Source organism: Gallus gallus, chromosome 3 (genome assembly GCF_016699485.2).
Source record: "Gallus gallus isolate bGalGal1 chromosome 3, bGalGal1.mat.broiler.GRCg7b, whole genome shotgun sequence".
NCBI lineage: Eukaryota > Metazoa > Chordata > Aves > Galliformes > Phasianidae > Gallus > Gallus gallus.
In genome coordinates this window covers 30,383,949-30,408,766 of record NC_052534.1, presented here as the reverse complement: position 1 = coordinate 30,408,766, position 24,818 = coordinate 30,383,949, and the positions used below count along the sequence as shown (strand labels likewise).

The window sequence follows — 24,818 nt, the reverse complement described above, 5'->3', positions numbered from 1 at the left end:
TTCTTTCTTTCTTTCTTTCTTTCTTTCTTTCTTTCTTTCTTTCTTTCTTTCTTTCTTTCTTTCTTTCTTTCTTTCTTTCTTTCTTTCTTTCTTTCTTTCTTTCTTTCTTTCTTTCTTTCTTTCTTTCTTTCTTTCTTTCTTTCTTTCTTTCTTTTTCTTTCTTCCTTCCTTCCTTCCTTCCTTCCTTCCTTCCTTCCTTCCTTCCTTCCTTCCTTCCTTCCTTCCTTCCTTCATTCCTTTCTTTCCTCTCTTTCTTTCCTCTCTTTCTCTCTTTTTTTTTTAATGTGTTGCAAAACCCATCTTCATGTTTTATTCTTTCCTAACACTGCAGGCTATTTGGCTCGTGAGCCAATTGACTGGAGTGGATTTACTCACCAATTAATACAGAAAATGTGGCCCCATTGTTGCACTATTTATTTAGCCCCCATTGTTGCACTATTGCTGATTTATTTTTTTTTAAACAGCCATGGAGCAAGTTTCTCTTCTATTTTGTTCTAAATGTTATTGTATTTTATTCTAGCACTGATAGTCATAGATAAATCCTTGGCCCTATTCTTCTGCGACCTTCTATTTTTGAAAGTCTTTTTCAGGATAAATATTGAGGCCAAATTCTTTCTTAGACAGGAGCTGCTTTGCACATAACAGCAAGGACTTCAAAACGGTCGTGGCAAAAACTAAATCTGGTGCAAATCTCGGTTTATTTTTCACACGTTTTGGTTTCCTTTGAACACATTTCCAGCCCTAAGAATCATCAAGAAAAGCTTGGGATTGTGAAGTCTGAAGGCTTGAAGACTGCGATAGACATGAAGATTTCAGCATAGCATGTCGGATTTTCATTTCTCAATTTTAAATCAAGATCATAAAGTTTTCATTGCCTGATACATGCTTTTGGGTGCTGAGGACTGCTATTACTGTGTTAGAAATTGGTTCTTTACCAGTTTAACATCTATCCCTGGAGGCATTCAAGGACAGGTTGGATGGGGCCCTGGGCAGCTTCATCTGGTGGGTAGCAACCTGCCCATGTCAGGGGGTTGGAACTAGATGATCTTTAAGGTCCCCTCCAACTTAAGCCATTCTATGATTCTGTGATTCTATGATTTGTTGTATTTATGGTGCCCCTTTCAATCAGTGATATTTCCTTCTGCTGCCAACATGAGGAGGGGAGGCCAGACCAGCTTTTCCCCAGCACTGCCCGTCCAGTTGGCCTTCAGCATCTCCTGTCATAGAGCAGAAAAAAACAGAGCTTGAGCACTTTTCAGAGCATCAGTGTGTGGTCCAAGCAATGCTCCTACCTTTGTGTAAAATAAATGGTGACATTTTTCCATATGCATTTATACAGTGCTGATACATGTCCTTGTCTTTTTTTTTTTTACATATTCGTGTATTTCTGGAGTCAGGCTGCCATGGTTGATAACCAGAGGAAAGCAGTTTTGTTTGGGAATGACTTCTAAAGCTGCCTAATTAGCTCTCAGTCTGCGCTGGGACAAAGCCTCAATATTTCAGCTATTCTGGCAGAAAGAGAGTAGTGTCCAATTTCCAGTTTGTGTGTGTGAAATGTGATTTTGAGATTGAAACGTACATTTTTCACAGCTGGAATACGAGGAGCGCATGCTGGTAGTTTGTGCCCAGCTTCAAGTCTCTGCTTGATCTGATTTTGAGTAAAATATCAACCCTGATCGTGCAAAACCAGACATGGGACGGAGCCTGTTCCAAGGCTTGGGTGTTCCCTCTGGCTGGGAGTGTGCTATTCCTTTCTGTACCCACCCAGCAAAAAGTGCATGTGCACAAGGCAGGAACAGCTGTGCTGTGTCAGACCAAGGGGTTTCATGGAGCCCAGCATCCTGTCTCCAATGATGGCTGATAGCGCGCGCAACCCACAGCGTAATTTGAAGGCAAACATACAGCATCGTGTCTCCATAACTTTTGCCAGCCTCCAACAATTTGAACTTTGGGGACTTTCTGGTGCAAACCTACTATCTTGCTGACTTTCTTTTTCTTTTTTTCTCTTTTCTTTTTTTCTTTTTCCATTCATTTGTCTTTCTGTCTTTTGAAAATGGTGTAAAATTCCAGTACCCACAGCATCCTGTGGCAAGGGATTCCACCGTTTAGCTCCTGTTGTGTAAACGGACACCTCCCACTACTTGCTGTGCTTACCACTTTCCCTTGATGCCCCCGCTTCTTCTAATGTGTGCTAACAATTTCCTAGGATGAGTTTTTTGCCGAGGTATACCTGCCTTTCATGCTTTTGGTTGCAAATAAATTCCCTGTGGTGTATTCTCACCCTGAGGAATGGAAGGATGTGTACTCATCTGCCTCTCTCTTCCTCTTTGATGTGCCTTCCAGGCACTTTCTCTACAATCCAGGAGTGCACCGCAGTTGTACAAGCTTGATGGGTTTTTTTGCTGGTGTGTGTGACCAGGAATGCTTGGGGCCTCTGCACCTAAAGGGGCAATTCCCCATCTCTGCATATTGGTTTGCAATGCCACTTTTCCCCAGCGAAGTCTCCCCAGACACCAGCCCTGATTTTGCAAGGGCTATGATCTAGGACAGCACACAAACACATGCCTAACTTTAATCCACACGTGCCTAAGTGCCTTTTGGATACAGCTTTGCTTCACGCTTTTTGTTAGATGTGTGTGCTCAAGGAAGAACAAAACCCAACTGCCGAGTTCCTACTTCACATTCTTTCCTTGGGCAGCAACAACTGCATGCATATTGTTTTTGAGAGTCCTCCACATGGCCACCGACACCTAATGCAGGGGCTGCCTGGATGATAACCAGCTTTATTAGCTGCTTTTTATAAGCAACAGGCACTCTGGGTGGTGCTGGACTGCTCCAAATTGACTCAGCTGCTGGCCTGGATTAGACCTTCACCATACCCCCCAGAACATCTCCACATTGCTGCTGGAGGAGATTTCCCTGTGGCTGCAGCTCCCTGTGTGAGTACCACCAAGCTGGGATGTGCAGCAGGCGGTACGCTTTGGCCACCGCAGTGCCGTGCCATTCCTCGAACATCACCTCTGGGATGCTGGGCCATGTGCTGCTTTGCTCTACCTGCTGCTGCTTGCGTAACAGAAACTGTCTGTTACCACTGCTGGAGATACGCAGCCCTGATTAGCGCGGCTGCAATAAAGCAGAGCTTCCCTACTAGAATGCTCTAGGTATGCAGTGCATGTTCACGTGCTCAGGATGCAACAGCGCTTATGAAATTTTAGCATACTGTGTCATGAGATATTCTACCATGGAGTGAATTGTACCTGGTTCCATTTTTGTTTGGAGCTGCTGGGGCTCTTATAAAGATATATGGGAGTATAGTACACAGAGTGTTGTTTTTTTACGGTATTTGAGGCACAGAGAGAGTATCCATGCCCATACCCCACCACGGCACCGGTCTGCCCTTCTGTCTGTAACACGTTTCTTGCGACTCACGCAGTGGGAGGTTATTCACAGCTGAGCGCCTGCTGGCGTTCTCTGCAACTTTATTCCCTCGCAGAACTTTCCACTCCTTATGCAAGGCAGTTAAAATAGCGAGGGAGAGAGAGATGGCAGCACTCTGTGGGATGGGGAGCCAGCACAGCTCACCGATTTCGGAGCATGCTGAGGGGTAAGGAGCCAACCAGAGCTGGTTTTTCACATTGCTTCTTGCTGTGGATGTTTTCCATCTGTTGCTGGGACTGTTGAGTGGGACTTTGGCAAAGGAGCGGGCAGGAAGTATGTATTGCACAGAGGACTTGACTAAGTGAAGGGGCCTAGGAGTTGGCAGCTAGGGCCAGCTTGGTGAATCTTGGCTGAGTTCCTGGTTGCCGTGAGGACTGAGGAGTCATGCCTGCAACCAAGTGAGTAACACTTCCTATCATGTATCAAGGGCATTTCAATCCTGGTCATGTTTCTGAGCAGCCCATTAGTTTATATTGATTACTTGTCATCTGGAAGAATACATTCATCTTTTGTCTCCCAATGAACCCTCAGCAGTTTGTTCCTTGGAAATCTACACTGCTTCAAAATCAGTGTGACATCACTTTCTTGGATCCCGTTGATCACCTCGTTTACAGTCTCAGATGTTGTTTATGGTCTTGGATGTTGAATCACATACATCACCTCTTGGTCCTGGAGAACAAGTCTCGTGCTTGGAAAGAGGTACCCACTGGAAACAGGATTTCCCACAAAAGCTAGCAGCATCCCTGCTATTTTCACAGATGTCTCCCATAACAAATGTCCTTGGCTGGCGCAGCATAGGGAGGTGAGCACACAGAGGGTGAGAGCAAAGCCAAAGTGAATTCCAATTTCCATTCAAGCAGAAACCTTCAAAGCACTGGGGCCTTTCTGAACATGAGCGTATTCAGCTCTTCCTTATTAAATCAGTGACACTGGAGAATGCCTTTTGCATGTTTTCCACAGGGATTCAGCCTGTTCTTGGCCTATTGTCTGAACTTATATCAAATACCTTTTAAAAGACAGGCTGAAATTCAGTCAGACACAATTAATAGACACTTTGCTTACACTTGACAGACATGCAAGGTAAGAATGAGGATGTTAGCATGCCGGCCATGCGAATGAGAATTCTGTCACGCTGAAGTATTCTTGGCCGGTTCTGGTGGTGTCCTAAACCAAAGGACAAACCACAGTACAAAGTCCACAAGTATTGAGGTGTTTTGAACACCTCTTTCTCACAGTGGCTCCCACGCTCAGCACCACACAGGCACGGTGGCTGATTTACAACTGGAGTGGATGGACAAAACCTGAAAGAGAAAGCACAAAAGAGAATTTTCAGTTTGAGATCATGCAGAAAGTCGTGGAGAGAGCCAGGGAGACCTGTGTCTCCTCATCTTTAGATCAGAGCTTTAGCTACTTGACAAGGCTCTGTCCCTCTGAGCGATCCACCAAAATCTCCTGAGGTAACCTTCATTTTCAAACAAGTGAGTATTTGGCAAACAATTTGCATAATGCATTTGTTTGGGAACATTTTGATCCTCTTATAGGCTGCCAGCAAAGCAGATGCAAGGTGGGGTTTTTGATTCATTCACTCGTGAGGAGTGTGGTCAAGTTAGGATGGGCCACGTGGCTCTGCCTGCGTACTGGGATGACTGGGTCTTTTAAATCTGCTTTGTGAAGTAGTAATCTGTGAAGTAGAAATCTGCTTTAACTGGGGGGTCAGCACAAAGGAAGAGAGCTTGGTGTATTTAGAGGGTATTTTTAAAGCCCATTTTCTAAAGGAAACGCCTGTTTGGCTGTCTGTCCTTCCCTCTTCAAGTAGCTGTGCAATGTCAGCCAGCTTCGACCACATCTGAAAGAGCAGTAAAAGTTTCAGAAATACAAAGTTTGTGGCTGTCAAAGTAGATGAAATGATGCAAATCGGTGATTTCTGAAGGAAAGAGAGAGAGAACCCAGCTGCTGTACCTTCTGTTAGCCATTAGCTGACCACACCATCACCACGTGTGAACATGACCTGCCCACCAGCAGGTATTTAACTCTAGATCATGCACACCGCTATCGTCTTCTATACGCTGAGGGATGAGGGTTAATGCAGTGGATGAGGAGAAGACGACTGGAGATGATGGACACTCCCTTATTCCCTGGAACCCTGGCATTTGTTAGCCCTGTTGCTCAAAGGGCAACTCATTTCCTTTATACGCCGGCAGGACTGAGGAATAGCTGAGCTTGGCATCTTGCTGCAAGCCTTGGAGTCCCCATCTCCTGCGAAGAGCGAGTTCCAGCACCCAGGGCCAGCTCCAGGGCACACTCTATGTCCCACACACGTTCCTCCCTCCATTGTTCGGTGGTGGTCTCCTCCTGCTGGGATACCATTGTCAGCAGTGGCCAAAGTGGATAATGAGCAGAGAGAGAGCTGGGAAGACAGAAAAAGTCAACCGGGAGAGTAATGAATGATGGCCTCAACCACCCAAATAATAACTGGCTGTGTGAAATACCAACTCAAATGAAAACAGGTTGGGTCAGCTTCTGAGAACACTCAGGTCAACCAGGGTATGCTGAGTGTACCGCACACCTTCATTAAGTAAACACTGGCCGTTGGGGTGGTGGGAGAAGTCCTCAACACCAGGATGGCCATGCAGAGGCAGCCAGGGCACACCACCCATCGCACCACAGGAGCTGTCAGTGACCACTAAGTGAGGACACCCAAGGACTTCCTAAGCAAGAGTTACGTGATGGCATGTCTGAGCTGCAGGGACATGTCAGACTGGCCTGGCTACTGGTCCCTGAGAGCCTGCGAGTCTGGCTATTAATTTCAGGGACTGGGATCAGTTCCATGGTTGGAAGCAAAAACCTTCTGCAGTGAAGCCACTGCACCCTGGGGCTGCCTCGTGCGTAGCCTTTGCGTGCCTCATGTTATCTGATAGTTCAGATAAAAGCCCAATTCCCCTTTAAACTTTTAAGCGCTTTATAAATTATCAGAGGGCTTTAATCTCTTTTTCATGAGATAAAGGGCCTTCTAAGCCCCAACTCTAATTGAGTGGCTTTGGTTGTTTTGTTTTAAGTCCCTGTTCGGAGGAAAGCAGGCCCGTCACCCTGAGAAATGCCTTCCAACAAGATTTCAGTTGGAGTCGAGAAAAGTTGGTTGGTTTGTGCTCACAGAGGAAAGCATGAAAAAGTACAGAGCAAACAGAGGCACCAATTTAGCCACCTCTTCACCGCTTTAAGTTAGGAAAGGGCTGGAAATTCTGCAAAAGCCTGCTGGAGAGCCTTGCAGTCAAAACTTCCACCCTGTTTGTGTCTCTAAGTAAGCTGATCCATAGCTATTCATTTAGCAATCCGCACTTGGACATGGTGGTTCTGCCTCGAGTGTTCCCTGTGCTCCAAAGGGACACAAACACCAGACATGGGAGAGCGGCCTCGGAAAACCAGTTTGGAGTTCTCTGCTGAGCCTGTCTGAGTCGTCCAAAGGATCCCCCTGATGGCAGGGGACAGAAAAATCCCATGGCACCTGCACGTCCGCTCAGAGCAGCTTGTGTTTCAAGCAGACTTAGAGAGAGCTGTTCACAAGTGAACTGATGCCCGGGAGCCATCTGTGGGAATTATCTGATGAATAGCTTCATAGAACAAACAGCGGAGATTGAAAGAGGCAGAAAGACTAAAAGAGATGCAGCAGGAAGAAATTACACTGCAATGAATTCTGTGCTGGGGACTCGGCAAAGAGTATTACCCAGACCCTATCCCCAGGCTGGAGGGAGGGCTTTTCTGGTCTCACCTCTTTCACACAGTGGGAAATTGCCCCACATCTCCTACCAGCCATACAGATTGACAGCATGCAGTGTAACGAAGTGTAGTGTGATGGCAGCTCCCGGCACTCAGGCTGAGGATGAGTGCAGCCCTGCCTGCATCAGGCTGACACTGCAGGGAGCTCCTCATCTTGTGCCAGGTCTCTGAGGAAGTCATAGACAAGGAAGAGCAGTGACTGAAGGAAAGGGACAAAGTTTTGGGAGGTGCTACTGCTAACTCAGGCTGTGAAGAAGAGTTCCAAGCTGGGGATTTTGCATGCAGCAGGCTGACTGACACACTGAAGTTCAACTTGTTTGCAATCTGTGCTTAGCTTGAGGTTCAGTGTGTCTCTTTCAGGCCTGAAGAAGAGCTCAAGCTGCTGACAGCTTGTCTGTCTTTTCCCATGTACATCCATTGGTCTAATCAGAAAACTCCATAAACCACACCATGCTGACAAAGAAGGCAGGAGAAGAAAACACTCCCACGCCATCTCCCACTCCACAATATCCACTGCTCTGGATCACTGTTCTTTTCCCCTCCATCTCCCTTTGCTTTATTCATTGCTATTGGTGTTGCTACGTATTGCCATGAGTAAATATTTAGCAGAACGAGGAAGATTTGATGCGATTAAGGTTTTCTGTGCATCTAAGATGCATGAGTTGATTGGATACTATATTTATACCATCGTGTTGTATATGTGGGTTTTTTTTCAGACTTGCATGGATCTTAGGATTGGTGGACACAAATTCAGCTTCTCTAGGCAGGAAACCAGAGCTCTTTCATGGGACACAGTCTTGGTCATGACAGCCACCAAAAGGTGTTATAAATGGATGAAGTTAGGGTAGGCCTGGCAAGTGCTTCCAGTTGATGTTTGGCAACAGGGACTGGGGTGATTCAGCAAGATTTTATGAAGTAAATGCATACATTTAGCAGAGAAATTAGAATTTCTATCAACACCGCTCAGCCCAAACGCACTGACATGAAGGGATGCGGATGTTGCCACGCAGGACTGGTTCAGTTTGGTACGGTGGGAGCTGCATGTGGACAAACAGCGCACTCACTTCAGGCAGAAACTGTGCAACACGGAGCAGCCAACTCTGCCAAATCTGTTCTGCGTGAGCTTCGAGCTCATAACTGGATCAAAATTCAGGGATATTTTTCTTGGGGACAGCAGAGACGTATTCTTGGCAGCGAGGCACTTCCCTTGCTTAATTTCAAGCTCTTGCTTTCAACTGGAAACTCTCAGTTAACTAGTTGAAAGCACTGATTTTTGAGTGCGGACAGAATAACCTCTTTTTCTTCCTTCTATTCTAAAAACAATCAAAACTCTTAGATGTGTGTGGGGTTTTTTTGTGCTTTTTTTTCTTCTTCTTCTTTTTTTCTTTTTCTTTTAACAGCCTAAGGCAGATGCCTGGTCTGGAAAATGTCAGTTCAAGTGGTGAAAGTGGCAAGTTACAAGCAGCTAAAGCCAGGGCTGGGAGAGGCAAGTCAAATAGGTGCTAGTGCCTGTGCTCTCTGGGATGGAGCATACCAGCTCCAGTCATCAAAGCATCCTGGAGAAAACATCAGGGCAGCTTCCTCGGTGGAGATCTGTTTTCTCTCACTTCTACAGCATTGCCTTTGCCTGCATCCCTTGGCATTTGCAGAACATTTTGCCTGTCCCAGCGTGAGCCTGGTCCCCAGAACAGTGAGCAGAGTGTTTCCTCCTGGTGCCGCTCAGAGCTAGAAGGCAACTCCAGGTGCCTGGCTGGTTGATTTTTGCCAGCCTCTTACGTTTGGGAAGGGCTCAGAGACTAGGCCTGCAGGAGGCTGTGATTCATTCTGTCTACAACTTTTTTTTTAATGAGACTATTTCCATTGTCTGTGAGTCCATCAGCATCAGAGGCTCTGCTTGGAATCATGCTAAGAGCATGAGTGCTATCTGTGTGCTCTTGGGGATGATAAGATCACTGGCACACACTATGGTCCAGTGTATAGTCTGAGGGTATGCCTTGGCCTTGCTAGTCCTGGGCCTCCTTGGGGGCAGAGTGCAGCTTGGGACCTGCAGACAGCAGGGAGGGCAGTCCCTTGCCTCTGTATTTCTAGGCAAGAAGCTCCTGTGGAGCCAGTCGTTAAGCAACAGCTGTGATTGCTGCTGATTGGTGTCAAAAAGGCCTGGTATTCACAAAGAGGGAGCACTGAAGCAAGGGGCTGAACAGCAGGAAGCAGCTGGCAGGCAGGTGAGCATCTCTGCACAGCTTGCAAAATGCATTGCACTGGGCTTTCCACATAAGGCACTCCAGCAGCGGGATGGCCAGACATGTATAAAAGGAAGAGAGATCAGGCATTGAATTGCCAGTCATTCCTATGGGGGCAGCAGCCTGCTCTGAATTGCAATGTGGCATACATGCTGCTTGGAGTAGCACCAGGTTTTTGACTGCATGGTGCTCCACCAGCAGCACACCCAGCGCTCAAGCAATATTAGATCTGACAAGAGAGGAGGGTTACAAAGAGGCACTCTCCTATTTTCTCTCCAATTGCTAATTGGACTTGCATTCCCCACTCTCCAGTTTCCCCTTTGCCTCAGTTCATGTGATATACTGAGCTAGCACTAATACCTGCATGGCGGTGTTATTTCTTCATTGTTCATGGCCTCTCTGTGCTCCTTAACCTCAAATATCTCTGCTAAAGGACACGGTATTTCTCTTCTCCACCAGGGCGGTGGTGGAGGGCAATCCTCCAAAAGTTTCACGAGCTCCTGTGTTATGTTGGTGGTGACTGTGGCCATTTTCATCCCCTGCTTGTTTATACACAGAGCAATCTCCCTGCCTGGACAAGCACGTTAATTTGCTCCCCTCTGAGACACACAGCAAAACCAGTGTAAAGTGGACAGTGGTTGGGGTGAGAGCACCTCCTCCCTTGGAGCCTCTCCAGCCTTAGGAAACCCTTTTCTTTGGGGCAGATGTTCGCAGTATTATAAGGTCCAGTGGTCTCGTGCCAGGTGGGCAGATGAAGAGATGTGAGCCTCAGTCCAGGTGTGCAGGGGGCATGCGCACAGCCTAACATGGGCTCTCCTATCCCCCTCCTGTCCTGTCATACACCTTCCCTGACTCCCAGCCCTGCTTCCCCTGCCCTCCCCTTTAGGCGTCAATGGATTTCACTCCTTATGCTCCCTTCTCCCTCCTCCAGGCCTGTCTTGCCACACCACCTCCTGCAGCCCACCCCAGCCACCCATACCCCCGCCTCTCCCATCCTGCTCCCCTTGAGCATCCCCTGCCTTCCCCTCCCAGCTCCATGCCCCCTCCCGGGTGTACACACAACCGTCCCTCCTCAGCAGCAACCAGAAAGTGGGCCAGAAGTCATGGATGGATTTCAAAACCACTGGGTAAGTCCTGGATCCTTTGAAGCCGAGCAGGAGCTCCTGGAGAGTCAGGTCTTTCTATTCTCATTAGGATTATGTTCTTTTGGGCCAAACTTAGCACACAGTTACCAGGCTGTCCAGAATGCTTGCCAGACTCTGGAGCTTGGAAAAAGCAGGAAGGACTTGGAAAAAAAAAAATATCCTAGACAGAATAGCCCAGAGGCTTTGCTTCTGACAGCTAATGTTGCTGTGTAGCTTGGCTCTGGCAGTCTTTGCCAGAGCACTTACCACAGGCTCCTCTTCTCAGCACAGGAGCCAAGTTGGATGGAGATGCTATTGTAGCACTGTGCCTCCTGGCCTGGGGTCTTCACAGCTTGCTCTGCTAGTGGCTGTTAGCTGGGGACACGTGTGTGCACAGTGTCAGACTGTTCCTTCTTCTCCTCCTCCACCCCATTTATCCTTCTGATGCCTGATGCTCTGCATCGTGCAGGTGGGAACCTCCCTCTACTTTTGGTGGTGGGACCCTGGGCCCTGTCTGCAGCATGGATTAGTATGTGTCTTTCCTTGTTCTTGGCTTCTACTGACCACAGAGGAAAACTGCAGCCCCCTGATTCTCAGCCTGAGGGATGTGCTTGGATATCGCTATAAAGGTCAGAAATATAAAATAAGAAAAGCAGAGCTGGAGAAGAAGATTCCAGCTCCCTGGGGTGACCCTGGGGTGGTTGGGCCAGATTCAGCTGTAAGCTCTTTTAGTCAGGCTGGGACAGCACAGACTGTCCCTCCCTCTGCCCTACGTGCTCATCTGCATCCGTCAGCTCTGTGATTTCACGGTAGGAGGCAGTTGGGCACCTTGGGAAGAGCCTGGCCTTCCTCACCCACCCTGGCTTGCAGCGTGGAAAGGTCTCCAACAACCGCTCCACTGCCGGCAAAAGGGCGGTGGAGCAGGCGTGTGTACTTTGGAGAGGGAGAAGCATGGTGCCTGGGGGGCTGGGGAGCATGGCCAGGGCCCGGCACACTCCTCCTCCATGAGCAGCACCACGAGCGGGCACGTTGTGCACGCAACCACCGAAGCTGCCGCTGGGCGCGGGGCGGGATCACACCCAAACCTCTTTGTTTTTGCAACACAAAGGTGGAGACAGAGCATCAGTGGAGGGGAAGGCCTGCCAGGCCTTTCCTCCCGGTTCTGCAGCCACGACTCTTCAGCAACTCTTCTGCTGCTCTTCAGGGGATGGGCTTTGCTATTGTCCTCTGTGGGAGTTGGGCACCACTGAAAATCCAGCTATTTCAAGCAAAGCTGGCTTCTGCTATTGGCAGGCTCACAGCAGAACTGAGACATGTAGGGGGTATGGTGTTTTTTTAAGTAACGTTTCTATACTAGGAAGCGTAGCCACCGTTACACCAGCATTGAACTTCCATTGCTAACTCATCCCATCTGCTGAAGCAGCAAGAACAGCGTTGGTCAAAACAGCCGCTGCATTGCCCAGTGAGGGATCTCTGCAGGGACTCTAACTTGGGCCTGATCCTGCCTTGCTGAGTCTCAGCGCAGTCATTTAGGGCTGGGGATGTGCCCTGAGCTCTGGGGAAACACCAGGCCCCTGACCTCTCTCAGGCCCCAACACCCACAAAGCAGAGAACAAAGTGCTCAGGAGGGCCTGCAGCAGTGTTGGTCGCAGCCTCTGGACATGGGCAACCCACTCTTGGCAAAGTGAATGTCGCGCTGAGTGGAGGCACAGATGAGCACTTGCAATCCATTGAGTGGTGCGTGTGTGAAAACTACCAGACAAATGCTAACTTGCCCTCCTCTGCCAGGGAGTTGCAGTGCACATCATCAAGATCCTTCGCAAACAGGGGGTGCGGCAGGATCGTGGGCAGAGTACTCAGATCTGAGGGCTGATGCCAAACTCAGCAGATAAGCATCTGAGTGAGGAGAAATCATTCAGATTAAGAGCTGTGCAATAGGAGGGCAGAGGAGGAGGAAGGAGACAACGTACTCTGTGGATGCCTGTCCAGAAGAGTTTGCTTTGCCATCGAGTCTGGGAGCAAAGCGTAGCCACATGCTTGGTGTTTTTGACACAGGAACATGCAGCAGAGTTTGAGAGTGCTGCCTAGCTATGATAAAGAACTTTGCTTCTCTCTCTGTGAGGGTCAGGGAGCGATGTCTCTGTCTGTCAACCTTGTCCTGCCTCTGCCTGCCTGGAAGTGTGAGGAGCTGAGAGCATCTGCGCTGAGGAGGGTAGGAGGGCCAAGGCTCTGCTGTGCAGAAGACAACTCTTCTCCCCTCCCACCCCCATCCTGCCTCCCTTTTCTGATGAGCAGAGCAGTGGGAATGGGCTTAAGGACTGTGTCAGCCCTGCCTTGATCTCCATGTGCACTCCACATCTCTTGTGACTTTGTCAACACAGCAGGCCAGACGCTGTCTCTGGCAACAGGGCAGACTCCAGGGCAGCTGAGGTGAGAAATTCCCCCTGGAAGAGATAAGCTGAGCTCTCCTGCGTGTCCCATCCTCTGCTCAAACCCCTCCTGTAGTGCTAATGCAAGAGAGGGAAGAGATCTGGGTACAAGGTGAGTGGGATGCTGGGGCAAGAAGGAAGGGACAAACGAAGGGAGTTGGAGAGGAGCAGAGGCTGCTTCTCATACTGTGGTGGAGTTTACTTTGGACCCGAAGCCACAGGAATTTAGCTCAATGCCTAGTCAGAGAGCTCCGACCCTATGTACCAAGGCATTAGAGGATTCCAGAACCTCAGATCAAGATGTTCACTGCGTGAATGTCTGTCATCCTGGCCCCTCTGCCCACCTTGCAGTGTCTGCTCACATTAACTTCAATTTTAAAGTTTCTTGTGTGATCAATCCAGGATAGGATAGAAATCACCTTTCCACACTAGGTATATGCTGGCGTGACAGTGAGGATGCCTTTGAAACCATTCCTTTCTGAATCTTGATCCTTGCCTCAAGCAACTACTGCAAGCCTGAGTCCATCACTCCTGTATATCCACCTCATCTCAACTTGATGGAGGAGCCAGTCAGGCAGTGGGCTCAAGCTCTAATGCTTTCAAAACTTGAAGACCTGGTTTCAGCACTTGGAAATGCTACTTACGAGGGCAAGCAAGGGCTTTTCTCAGACAGCCTTTTAGCAGCCCAAAGGAGGGAAAATGCTGTCTGATAGGAGCAGGGAAGCAGCGTTTAAACAAGAAGCTTTCTGAATGTGTCTACATCAGTGGTGATCCTCTATGTCACCAGCCCTGACTTTCCGTGACCCAGTGGAACCCAGCAGCACCTTACCAGCACTGGGGTGAGCATGAGGTGTGCGGGGATCTCCCCAGTCAGTGCAGCACAGATCTGGGAGCTTAGTGGGGGAAAATCATTACTGGTGGCCCCCGCAGAACCTCACCTGCGTCACAAAGGACGTCAGCTCCAAAACTGCTGATAGGAGCAGGGATAGTTGTGTGTGGAGGAGTGTGTAGGGGGGGATATCTGGAAGAATATACAGACTCAGCACCCCCCTCACTCCGGGCCTCCATCTGTGGCCCTGCGCTGGGCTTTACAGCGCTTGTTAAGTGGAGGTGGTGGAAACATGGTGGAAAAAGATGAGGCTGTGGCTTTCCAGAGTGCTAGAAGCATGGGGTGTTAGGTGTGGGAAAACTGCTTGGGGAAAACTCCATTGCAAGGCAAAGCCCTTCCATGCAGCTGAGGCTGACCTCTGTTGCTTCACTGGGGCTTCTGAAATGGTTGCAGTGATGAGTACAGGAGGGGACAGTATTTGTCACACTCATTGTGAACGGTGCTAGTGACAACAGCAAGGCCAAAATTCAGCACGGGCTCAATCACATTTTAAATGCCCTCAAGGTCCCGTCTTACATGAACTAGCCATGAAGTTAAAGATCTCTCCTGCCAGCTAACTGATCCTTATTGGACCCTTGGGCAATCTCTCATAGGTGTTATTTAAACACAGAAACCCCAATGATTCCCACTGCGTGCCACCTGAGGTCACTGAAATTGCAGCAGGGAAGAGTTTGTGTGCTGCATCCCCTCAGGGAAACCAGCCAGCTTGAGAGAACCCACCCTGCAAAGTGCTATCCTTCTAACTCCATTGAAGGGGAACAAACCTAATGTTCAGGATCGTCTTTGGTCTCCGCAAATCTACCTTTGCTTTGCAGGCAAATGTGGCCACGCGGGCCTTCTAGTGCTTTCTAATGAGGCCATTTCCTTCAGGGGTGAAAGGAGACTGGTCACCTTCCAAGCTGAGACGTTAATGGGAGTAAGCATGACATATGCATGTAAATTATAACCTAGCTATGTGCTAACATGCCAGCACCTTCCTGGCCCTGTTTGCTGGAGTCTCCCTGCTGCCCCAGGGGTGAAGAGCTCCATTCATCCGGTGGGCCACCCAGTGCTCCAGCAGAGGAGCGCTGAATTTTTAAGTGATGGATTTAGAGCTGTTGGAGGGAAATGAGATCAGCGGGGCGAGGGACCTTTAAACCACTTATCTGTGCCTGCTCAGGGTGCTGCACATCACCAGCACTTCCAAGGCACTTTATGCCCCTTGGACTCCACCACTGTCTTTTTGCTGCTTCCTGGCCGCCAGCCCACCATCATGGCCAGCTAAGAGCCATCTGCAGTGTGCATGGAGAGGAGAGGCAGATTATCTGCTACAGGAGTGGCTGAATTTTGGCTCTCTCATCCTCTCTGCTGCTCGAGGATGCCCTCCCCTCAAAAATTCCCCTCTGCCTGCATGCTGAGCACTTGTGCCATTTACAGATGGGATGGGGAAGCAGTGGCCTGCCCAGGTTAAACTACCAGGCCTGCTACGGTGGACAGGAGCTGGGCACAGAGGCTGCAGGCTGCATGGGGTAGGGTGGGCAGCCACAGACTAGGCCCGCCTGCATGGAAGCTCTCAGAGGAGCCAGGACTGCCCCGGTGGGCCCTTATCTCCTTCTCGCATCGCTCACAATGCTGCGTGGTGCTGATAAAGGGCTGAGGGGAAGCCTGATTTATGGCACACCAGCACCTCTGCCACCGTGGCTCCGTCCAGCCCTGTCAGCCTACAGGGATGGGGTTTTCGTGGGAGAGGGTGTTTGTGTTGCGAGTGGTGTCCGTCCCCTTGACAAGGGTCACATTGCTTTTTAATTTCTTGCTGGAAGTGCATCTGGAAAGTTTGGTCAATTACTGACTGGGAGACTCCCTCACAAGGCCGTGGTATTTATGAGCCCCCCCAAGCTGGGGGGTGCTGACTGCAATTAGAGGAGTTGTGGGAGTGAAAGTTGCCTGCAGTGAACTCCAGCAGCACGGGGGAACAACCCACCGGCCACTGGCAGATGGGAGAGAGTGGCAGACAGTTGGTTTAGGGGGAAAAGCAGACAGATTGCTCCAGGGAGAGGGTGGCAAGGACAGGGACGGACACGAGTAGCACATGGTGCAGGTGGGACACCAGTGGGACAGATGGGGATGGGAGATGGCACAGATGAATGTCACGCCATGCTGAAGGCATGGGATACATGAGGAGGGTAACCCATGCGTACACTGACCTCGTTTGCTGTGCCTGAGGCCCCAGTGGTGTTTGGCACGTAATGAGATATAGTGGATGCTGGAACTGAAGATTTGTGCCTATGCCTAGCCCTTTCGGGTCCAACGGAGGGGCTTCAAAGCATGCTTCAGTGTCACATGCATCCTTTAAAAGTTGTGTGCTGATGAGGCAGCATTAAGGGGTCATCAGCCTGATCTATTCCCCAAAATTTTTTGCCTGCATAACTCTATTAATTAAGGAAAGAAAAAGTCATCCTGTCCCTCCCATTGATGCAGAAATGCTGGCAAGAGGCTCCAGATGATGTGCTGTTCTGCTGGCAGCAAATTCATCAGGGTTAAGCCACCCTGGCAAGGGCAGACTTTTGCCACTGGAAGCTGTGTCTCCACCGGGGGGATTGCTGCAGTTTTTTTCAGCATGAAGAAGGCCTGGTTGGAAAGGACAACGAGGTGTCCTAAGCGGCAGCAGGAGGAAATGTTTTTGGTCAGAAAGCTGAGTCAAAGTGGTTGAAGACACTGCTGACCTTCTGCATTTGTCCCCCTGTCCTCACAGCTTCTATCCCCTCTGTGACCTTGGTTGTGAAGTGGCTGTCACCAAGTTGGGCCCGGTGTGCCCTGCTAGTCTCGTGTGCTGCATTAGCTGCCGGGCCAATTGTGCTGCTTGAAGACACGCATCCATCCATGAGCCGGCAGGCCTGTCCTCGCCGGCGTGTCAGTGTGAAAGTAGGTACATGTGCGCAGTAATTGAAGAGATCAAGACTGAGTGTGCCCAACAGACCGACAAAGCCAATTACCCCTCAGGAATTTCTGCTCCTCAGGCTTGGATGGTGATTACAAAACCTTTGCCATTAAAAATTAGCCAAGGGAGAGTCTTGTTGCCAGAGTCTAGCAGGAATTTCCCATGCCCATCTGATACAAGGAGCGACCACAAAACGTGCAGATGCCAAACCATATCCACCACCTTTTCACTGTCCTGGTGATCCCCTGTGCTGAAGGAGATGGGTAACGTGACACACGGGTGCGTGCGTATCCACAGACACAGAGTACGTGTCCACGTATGCTGGCACACAGAGCAAGCAAACCATAAAGCTGCAGTAATAGGAGGTTGTGAAACCCACAGTGATTGCGCTGACAGCTCCCATTTCTGACTGCGTGCGCTGGGCCCAGCTGCGGGGTCTCTGGGAGGAGGTGGGGGAGGGATGAGCGCCAGAGGGAGGGGGTCTGGCTGCTGACATCTCCTGTCCTGGAGACTTGAAAGGACGATGGCAAGCTGCTCCCACCCTGTGCGGGCGGCCATGGGACTGCTGGGTGTGTGAGGTGAGGGAAGGAGAGTGGGAAGGCTACAACTGGACCAGAACTACAAGCCTGACTGCCCTGCTCTCTGTAACAGTCACCCTGCCTCCCTGGCCTCTCTGCTTAGGGTGGGTGTTCACTGCAGAGTTAATGAGATTAAAACGCCAGTGTTGCTGGTAGCTTGTATCTTATCCACACCCACATCCCTATAAATCAGATATGCTTTTCAACTTGGGCTGGCTGGCCAGCCAAGGAGATGGGCTACAGCATAACCTCAAGGCTGCTGACATAACTGCTGTGCAATGTGGGTGCAGGCCAGCCCCTGCTAGTCCTCTGGGGGCTTGCCCATGCTGCTAGTCATCCAGGGGCTTCCTATAATCCACCCCCTTTGCCCTAGTTCAGAGAGACAGCTCTCCTGCCAGTTCTCTGGGAAAGGGTTTGTAGCGCCGTGCAGTTTCCTGCACAGCATTTGGGGCTGTAGGATAAGCCTCCAAAAGCACAAAGCGGAGCCAGAAAGACATAACCCCTCTCTTGCAAAGTCAGATAACGTGGGAGGGGTACTGGAGTGTAGACCACGTGGGTTCACTCAGTCATGAAGATGAACCCTCAGTAGCATAAACCTTGCCCATCATAAAGACTGGCTCCTGCAGCAGAAGACCTAGGGAAAATCTGGCTCTCCTCCTGAACTATTCGATCGGTCCTGCTTCCTGGGTACGCACTAGTACCCACTAATCTCGGTAACTTTGCCACAACAGGTCACTCTCAACACTGTGGCACACTGCTGTGTCTGTTTCCTAAACAGGGAATGAGGTGGGAGGAGGCATGTAATCAAGTCACTTAGCCTTTGGTTCTCCTGTCTGGGAGAATTAGTGAGAATGATGAAGCTTTTAGGAAGTCTCACACCTCCACTGAAGCCTCACTAACAGTGACTCCCCAGAACTGAATTTGCTGATACAGCTCTGGCCCTTGGTAAATTCACTACTTAGTTCTCCAGCAGCTCACAGAGTAACTCTTAGTGACTGCATTTGCCGCTGTTACAAATGTGCCTCTGAGCAATCCGGAAGCGGGAGGTGCTGGCTGGATTTAGCAGAACAATTAATTCATAGCATTTCTGTTACATCCTTCGTGGTGTCCTGGCACTCGGAGAAACCTTGTCCTGAGATTGCTTACTTCATGAAATCTCTGTTTGATTCTGCTTTGATACAGGGAAAGCCCTTGCAGCTCTGACACAGAAGAGCGGCACCGAGCCTTGGTCTGTTCCTGCCCTTTTTCCCACTCCAGTTCCAGGCTGGGTGTTGGAGGCTGGAGTCCCATGTGCTATCACACTGGAAACACTGTGTCCTCTGAGCACCACCTCACAAAGCCGCCTGCTGCTGACCATTACTCCCATTCCTGATGAAGTGAAAGGATGCAGGGATGAAGTCACTCTTACTCAGCCTTGTGATCTCATTTCAGTGAGCATTCAGGACTGTTTGCTCGAAGCCTTACTGGTGCTGAACGGGATTGCACAATTCAGGCTTCAGGAGCTGCCGTGTGGGTGTGTGCGTACTCTCTGCACAGGAAGGAGCACAGAGAGTTCCTTGTAGTAGCCTTTGTTTCAAGGCTCTGGAGAACATCTTAAAAGCCTGTCCCTCTCCTATGTCATCTGCAACTTCCTTTGCACTGGAACACACGCACTGAGTGGGAGAGGTAATGACAGTGGAGAGAAAGTACTCACAATATAAACATACTTTCACCTTGCGCAGATAGCAGAAGGGAGCCCAACAAATGGCCCTGCCAGGAAAGGAATCTCCTTCCAACTTGGTGTGTCTGCTAGGGGAAGACTGGGAACACTGTGTTTTCTGCAGGGCCATCTGATGCTGTCTGCGATGCTGCACTTGTTTACTGCAGCGTGTTGTGGCTCTGGGAATTGCAGCACAGAAATGTCCAAAAGGTTTTATACTTGGCTTATTTCTCAGAAAGCTGTGACTTGGAAAACTCAGGCCGGCCTAACTTTTCTTCCAAGTATTCAAACAATATGCTTGGTAATGTCATTCTGCAGACAGTTTTGATTTCTGATTTTTCCAATTAATTTTGGGAGAAAACAGAGGTCCTGGAATTTCCCACAAAGCAGAATTTCTGTTGTTCCACCAGCTTGACTCAGCAAGAATTTCTCCCACAGGAATTTGGCCGTAAGTACTGATACCAGCTAGGCAGTTTGAATCTCTCTAGATGGTGAAAGCTAGAGAAAAGTATCTCATAAATCATCATGTCATTGCTGTTTCATACTCAAGAGGGGAGAAGATCATCTCACCTTCCTTTCTGTTCTCCTATGCATGTTTCCTGGGAACAACCTAAGCAGGTGGGTGTTGAAGATCTGCAGAGGATGTGAACGGCTCGGTTTTTACAACGCAGTTTCTTGGTTGTAGTTACAGAGAGAACTCAGCTTTTTTTTTATTACATGTGAATAACTAGCCTTCAGAAATCGTATTTTTTCACGTCTAATTTGTGCTTCTGAATTCAAGGATGGTGCGGAGAGAGTGGGGATAAGAGGCAGGGAAATGCTTCAGTGCCAATGCAGCAGATGTGGCAGAATGGCTGGCATGAGTGGCCTTGTCCTGAGCTCCCACTGAGAACCAGGAGAACAGCTGGGCACGATCTGGTCTGTCCTCACCCGGATGGGATGAAAGGAACACCTTGGAGGTGTTCAAGAGCTGTGTGGATGTGGCACTGAGGAACATGGGTTAGTGGGCATGGTGGGGGTGGGTTGGTGGTTGGATAAGATGATCTTAGAGACCTTTTCCAACCTTAATTAATGACTCTGTGATTCTGTGACTGGAGTAATAGAGATTTTACCATAATTTTGTCTTTGTGAAGCTCTATAGTGGAAATGTTAAGTGATGGCTTGAACCAGTGATTGAGCACCTGGTGGGAAGACAGGGCCAACCCAGGGGAGCTCAGGTGCATGTAGTGTAGCTGAGTGACCAGAAGGGGTGGAGCCAGGATCCCCTTCCCAGACCTCATTTAAGGGTTGGCAGTAGAGGCAAAGGTATCTTGCTGAAGATCCCTGCCTACCTGTGAGGTCTTCCAAGGGTAAGCAGCTTCTTTCCCTTATTTCTGTGCCCACAGCTGTTGTATTTCTGCAAATCCTCACTTGCTGCAGCCTGGGACCTTGCTCTACTGTCATTGCTGTGCTATCCATCGCGTTACAAGCTCCCACTCTCAAAATTGTATTGGAAAAAAAATCAGCCAGTTAATGTCTAGACCTCATTTTCACTGGAAAACAAAAATCCTGGGGTTTCTCCTGGCACTTCTAGCAGAGATTTGCTGAAACCAAGCGCAACTCTTGAACAGCGGAAGTCTGTGGCCTAGGGGTGGCAGGAGGTCAGACGAGATGTTCTGGCTGGCCCTCGATGGCATGAGGAGACTGCAAACCTCAGATAAAACTATGTTACCCTGAGTCAAGTTCAAAGTCTATGAATCAAGAATTCAAGCCTGAGCCTAAGTCAGTGGATAGGAACAAATTTGTGGTATTTGATGACAATGCAAGATGTTACTAGGAAGTTTCCCCGCGAATGCATAGCAAAAGCCAAACAACTGACTGTGTTCGTGGCCAAAACATTTATTTTCTTTATGGAGTGAAAACAGAACCTGAAGTGCAGTAAGCAGCTTCTGAATGTGCCTTCATCTCTGGGCCAGTGCAGGAGGTCTGACACTTTTAAAAGCCTTCTGGAAACTTGGACTTTGATTGCTGCTGCCAGAATAGCTGCTGCCTCTTCTGTGGTTCCATCAGGGATGTACCTCCTGAATGTGTGCTTGGGCCTGAGCCTGCACTCATGACCAACCTTGTCTGGTGCTCATCTGGTTTTCCTCCTACAGTGATGTGGTTTCATTGATTCAGGGCATGCTGCGTGTGGCCACGCGTGTGCTGACCTGCAACTGCTCTGCACCTGGGAGTGGGGATGGGAGCACAGGGATAGAGCAAGGCTTGGGCTTTGCAGGGCTTCAGGTCACTTCTTGGTCAGGCTTTCCTACAGCACTGTGTGGATGCAGCCACGTAAAATCTGATGTGCTTCAGGAATTAACAAATACATTTTTAATGATGTAAGATTGCAGTGCCTGAAAACAGCATGGCGTAGTGCCTGAAAATAATAAATTTTAAAGCAACGAATCTAGTTCTGTTCTTGCTTACAAGATGATAAGGAAAATGTGTTTTGTTTTTTTTTTTTCTTTTCCAGAATGGCTTCTATAAAATGATGTATCTCCTTTCAAACTCTCAGGGAAATACTAAAATGACAGCAACGCCTATGCTGAAGAGCATGGGGAACATTAAGATTGCTTTGCAAGTTATTTAGATCTGTTCAGTGACACAAAGAGCTCAATTTGTTTGCAGATCCGTTTCCAGCTCGATGCTGAACCTTTTGTTTGTGTTTTCAAATGGGAATGAGTATTTGCAAAGGACTTCCCTCAGAATCATTATTAGAGCCTGCTGACCAATGGACACATGAGATCTTTGGAGGGCTAAAGTTTGGTTTGGTTGTCTTTATTTGGAATGGTTTAGGGACATGTTTGTGGATGTCCTATTTCTCTAATTCATCTGAGCAATGAAAAAAGTAACAACTTTGAACACGCAGAACTTCTGTATTGTTGGTTTAGGTCACAGAAAGGAGACATCTCCTGGCTTGGACCAGAGCTATCTTTCCTTGTTGAAAATCTTGTGTCAAGCTCTTACAAAAAGCTTTTTAACCAGTTAAAAACAACTAACTGCCCCCACCATATCCTTTCCTTCATTTCTATCTTTCAAACAGGTTGTTGGTGGAAGTGGTGTCAGGATCGATTGTGCTTTTACCATGGAATGTGGGAGAGCCCATATCTGTGCAAGGAGAACAGCTAGGAGAGGTCTGAGGACAATGGGCAAGAAGAGGACAGCTGGTGGAAAGGAGAAACTTGCACCCAGAAGGGATGAAAGAATGTTATGAAGTGCTATCAGATGAGACCCCCCCCCCCCCCCCCTTTGCTATTGTGCTATTGTGTGTCTCTGACTCCTGGGAACATCAGGGATCACTGAAATATGGCTCAGCAAGCCTGTGAAAGAGGTTGTGAACAAGAAAATCCCAATGTAAGAAGTGATCTCCAAAATGAGACTCTAGGCACACTCAGCTATGCAATAGGGCACAAGTTGCAGTTCCACCGAGTTAAAATGAGATAAGAGATAAGAAAGGCACAGGTTGTTGTTGTTGTTTTCCCCTCCACTCTTTAGGAAGCTCTTCAGGCTCTTTCTCCTGCTGCTCTGAACACGTACTTTTTTTGACTCCATGCATTGTGAACTCCTGCATGCTTTTGCCATCCAGATAGGAAGTTATAATTGCAAGCAGTTAGATCTGATCCAAACTTTCTATACATTTAGGTGTAATTAACATGCCAAGCTCACAAAGCTGGCAGACAGACAATATGCTCCTCATCAGTGCCAACATCTGGCACTGCAGCTTGTCAGGAATCAGAGATGTTCCTTTCTCCAGAAGCAGAAGGGCTTTATTGGCATCAGGGCGCTGTGTGGGTCAGGAGGGAGAAACAAGTCAGTCACCAAGACTGGTCATTATTTTCAAGGACATCATTTGGTGGGGTCCTCTTGATACTCTTCCCACCCAGTCTCTGCTGCTCTTCTCTCATCACAGGGCAAAGCAGAAAGGGCAAAAATGTTTCTCTTGTGTCTGAACTTGCAGAACATTCAAAATTTGGATGAGTGCCTAGATGGGATGGGTTTGGGATGATCCCATTCTGCGTTATGATTCCAGGCAGGGCAGTGTGTGTGCTCACCCTTCAAGCTCTCCTCAGGGTATGTGGATTCATTGCTTGGAGGTCTGGAGCAATGCAGTAACAGTACTTAGGTTGGATCCTTGGACCCTTTTTCTTTTTTTTTTTTTTTATGGTCCACATCACCATAGTACCTGAGCAACATGTCTTGTAAAACGTAAGTGGTGATAACGAAGGGACTCCTGGTCATTAAAGTTGGGCTGTTGATGACCATGCATGAGGTGACCCTTCTGTGGTCACCAGGGGGAAGTAGACCCTTTGCAAGGCTTTGCATAATGTCCCCTGTACTGAATGGGCTCTGAAGGGTTCCTTCAGAGAGCAGTGGTGACTGAGGGAGATGCTCAGGCCCTGCGTCTCCTCTAAGGTACACAACATAGCTTCCTTTTATCATGAAAGACACCACCGGGACCACAGGCAAGTAGCCGGCTTCTCAGGAGGCTGAATATTGCTCTCTAGTACCCTCTAGGGTTCAGACGACACAGGACCTGGGAACTCGGCGGTGGGATGAAGGGAATCCAGAGCAGCAGAGCCAGCGGCTGGGCAGGAGGGTGAAGGAGGCACACTGGTCACCTCTCAACCACTCTCCTCCCAAAGGGCGCCTAAACACCATCTCTCACAGGGGTGTGACTTGCCCTTGTCCTGCAGACCAGCCCGAGGCCTTCGCATCACCTCTGTCCCACCTATGGGCTGAGCCACGCAGCAGATGGGAGGGAGCCGCTCTCTAGCCCACAGCCAAATCACTGAATCACAGCATTTAGAGGCAGAGGCGTGGTAAGGATACTTGGGCTAAATCCCAGCTCTAAAACAATGAGCCTGAGGGGTCTTTATTGTCCGTCATAGTGCAGACAATAATATTTTTGTTACCAGAGCAATTTTGCCAGTGGGATGTGGGGACAGCAGTCCTCTACGTACCACAAAGCACAAGAAAATATTGCTCAAAACTTTGTGTCATGTTTTGGATTGCTGTTGTGATTTACTGCTTCTCCCTGCCTCTGGGGACTCAGTGCTGAGGCAATCCAGGAGTAGGGATGGGGCATTTTTGGAGCACAGTCAGGGCTGGACTGTCAGGATTATTTGTAAACACGGCTTAGTTCTCTTCACCGGGAATAAAAGCCACTTATCCTGCAAACAAAGCTCGTTCAACTGTAGGCCCCTTACACTGCCACTTCCCACTTCTCCTCTATTTCCTAAGGAGAAGATAAGCTTAATCCTTTTCATATTTTAATTATAGGGTAGCTAGCTTTTCAGTCCTGCTTTCCCTTTTCTTGTGTTTGGACTTGTAGCCATGAGCCCAACTCTAAGCTTTGCTACATTCATTCCTTAGTATAAAAAGCAAGTGGGAGGTGTTCCCAGGAAAATTCAGGGCTCAGGGCAATACAAAAGATCTCTCTGAGCCGACTCTTTTCCTTTACAGAGCCTCCAGAGGGAACGTCTGCCTCTGGTCTGTGGGGAGGATCTGCTCAGGAAGGGATCTGGGGGGGGAAGGAGCGAGGGATTGCCTGGGAGGAAGAGCCAAGAGGTCAGGATGGAGGGCATGGCGTGGGGACATGGTCAGCGTGCCACCAACAGAACCTAATTGTGTACAGCCTCTGGGGCTGTTAGACTCATGGGCTGCTCTCTGAAATATAGAGTTGCTGGAGTGTTTCAGTGGAGCTAAGAA

The 24,818-nt window shown here is 48.9% G+C and overlaps 1 long non-coding RNA gene across 1 annotated transcript in view; it reads left to right on the top strand.

Moving 5' to 3' along the window:
• The window catches only part of LOC107052900, a 38,888-nt gene extending 17,380 nt beyond the window's left edge, over positions 1-21,508 (top strand). The window contains exon 2 of the long non-coding RNA XR_005858906.1: positions 18,572-21,508. This is a non-coding gene — a long non-coding RNA (uncharacterized LOC107052900). The remainder of the gene's footprint in view (positions 1-18,571) is intronic.
• Positions 21,509-24,818: the final 3,310 nt, after the last annotated feature.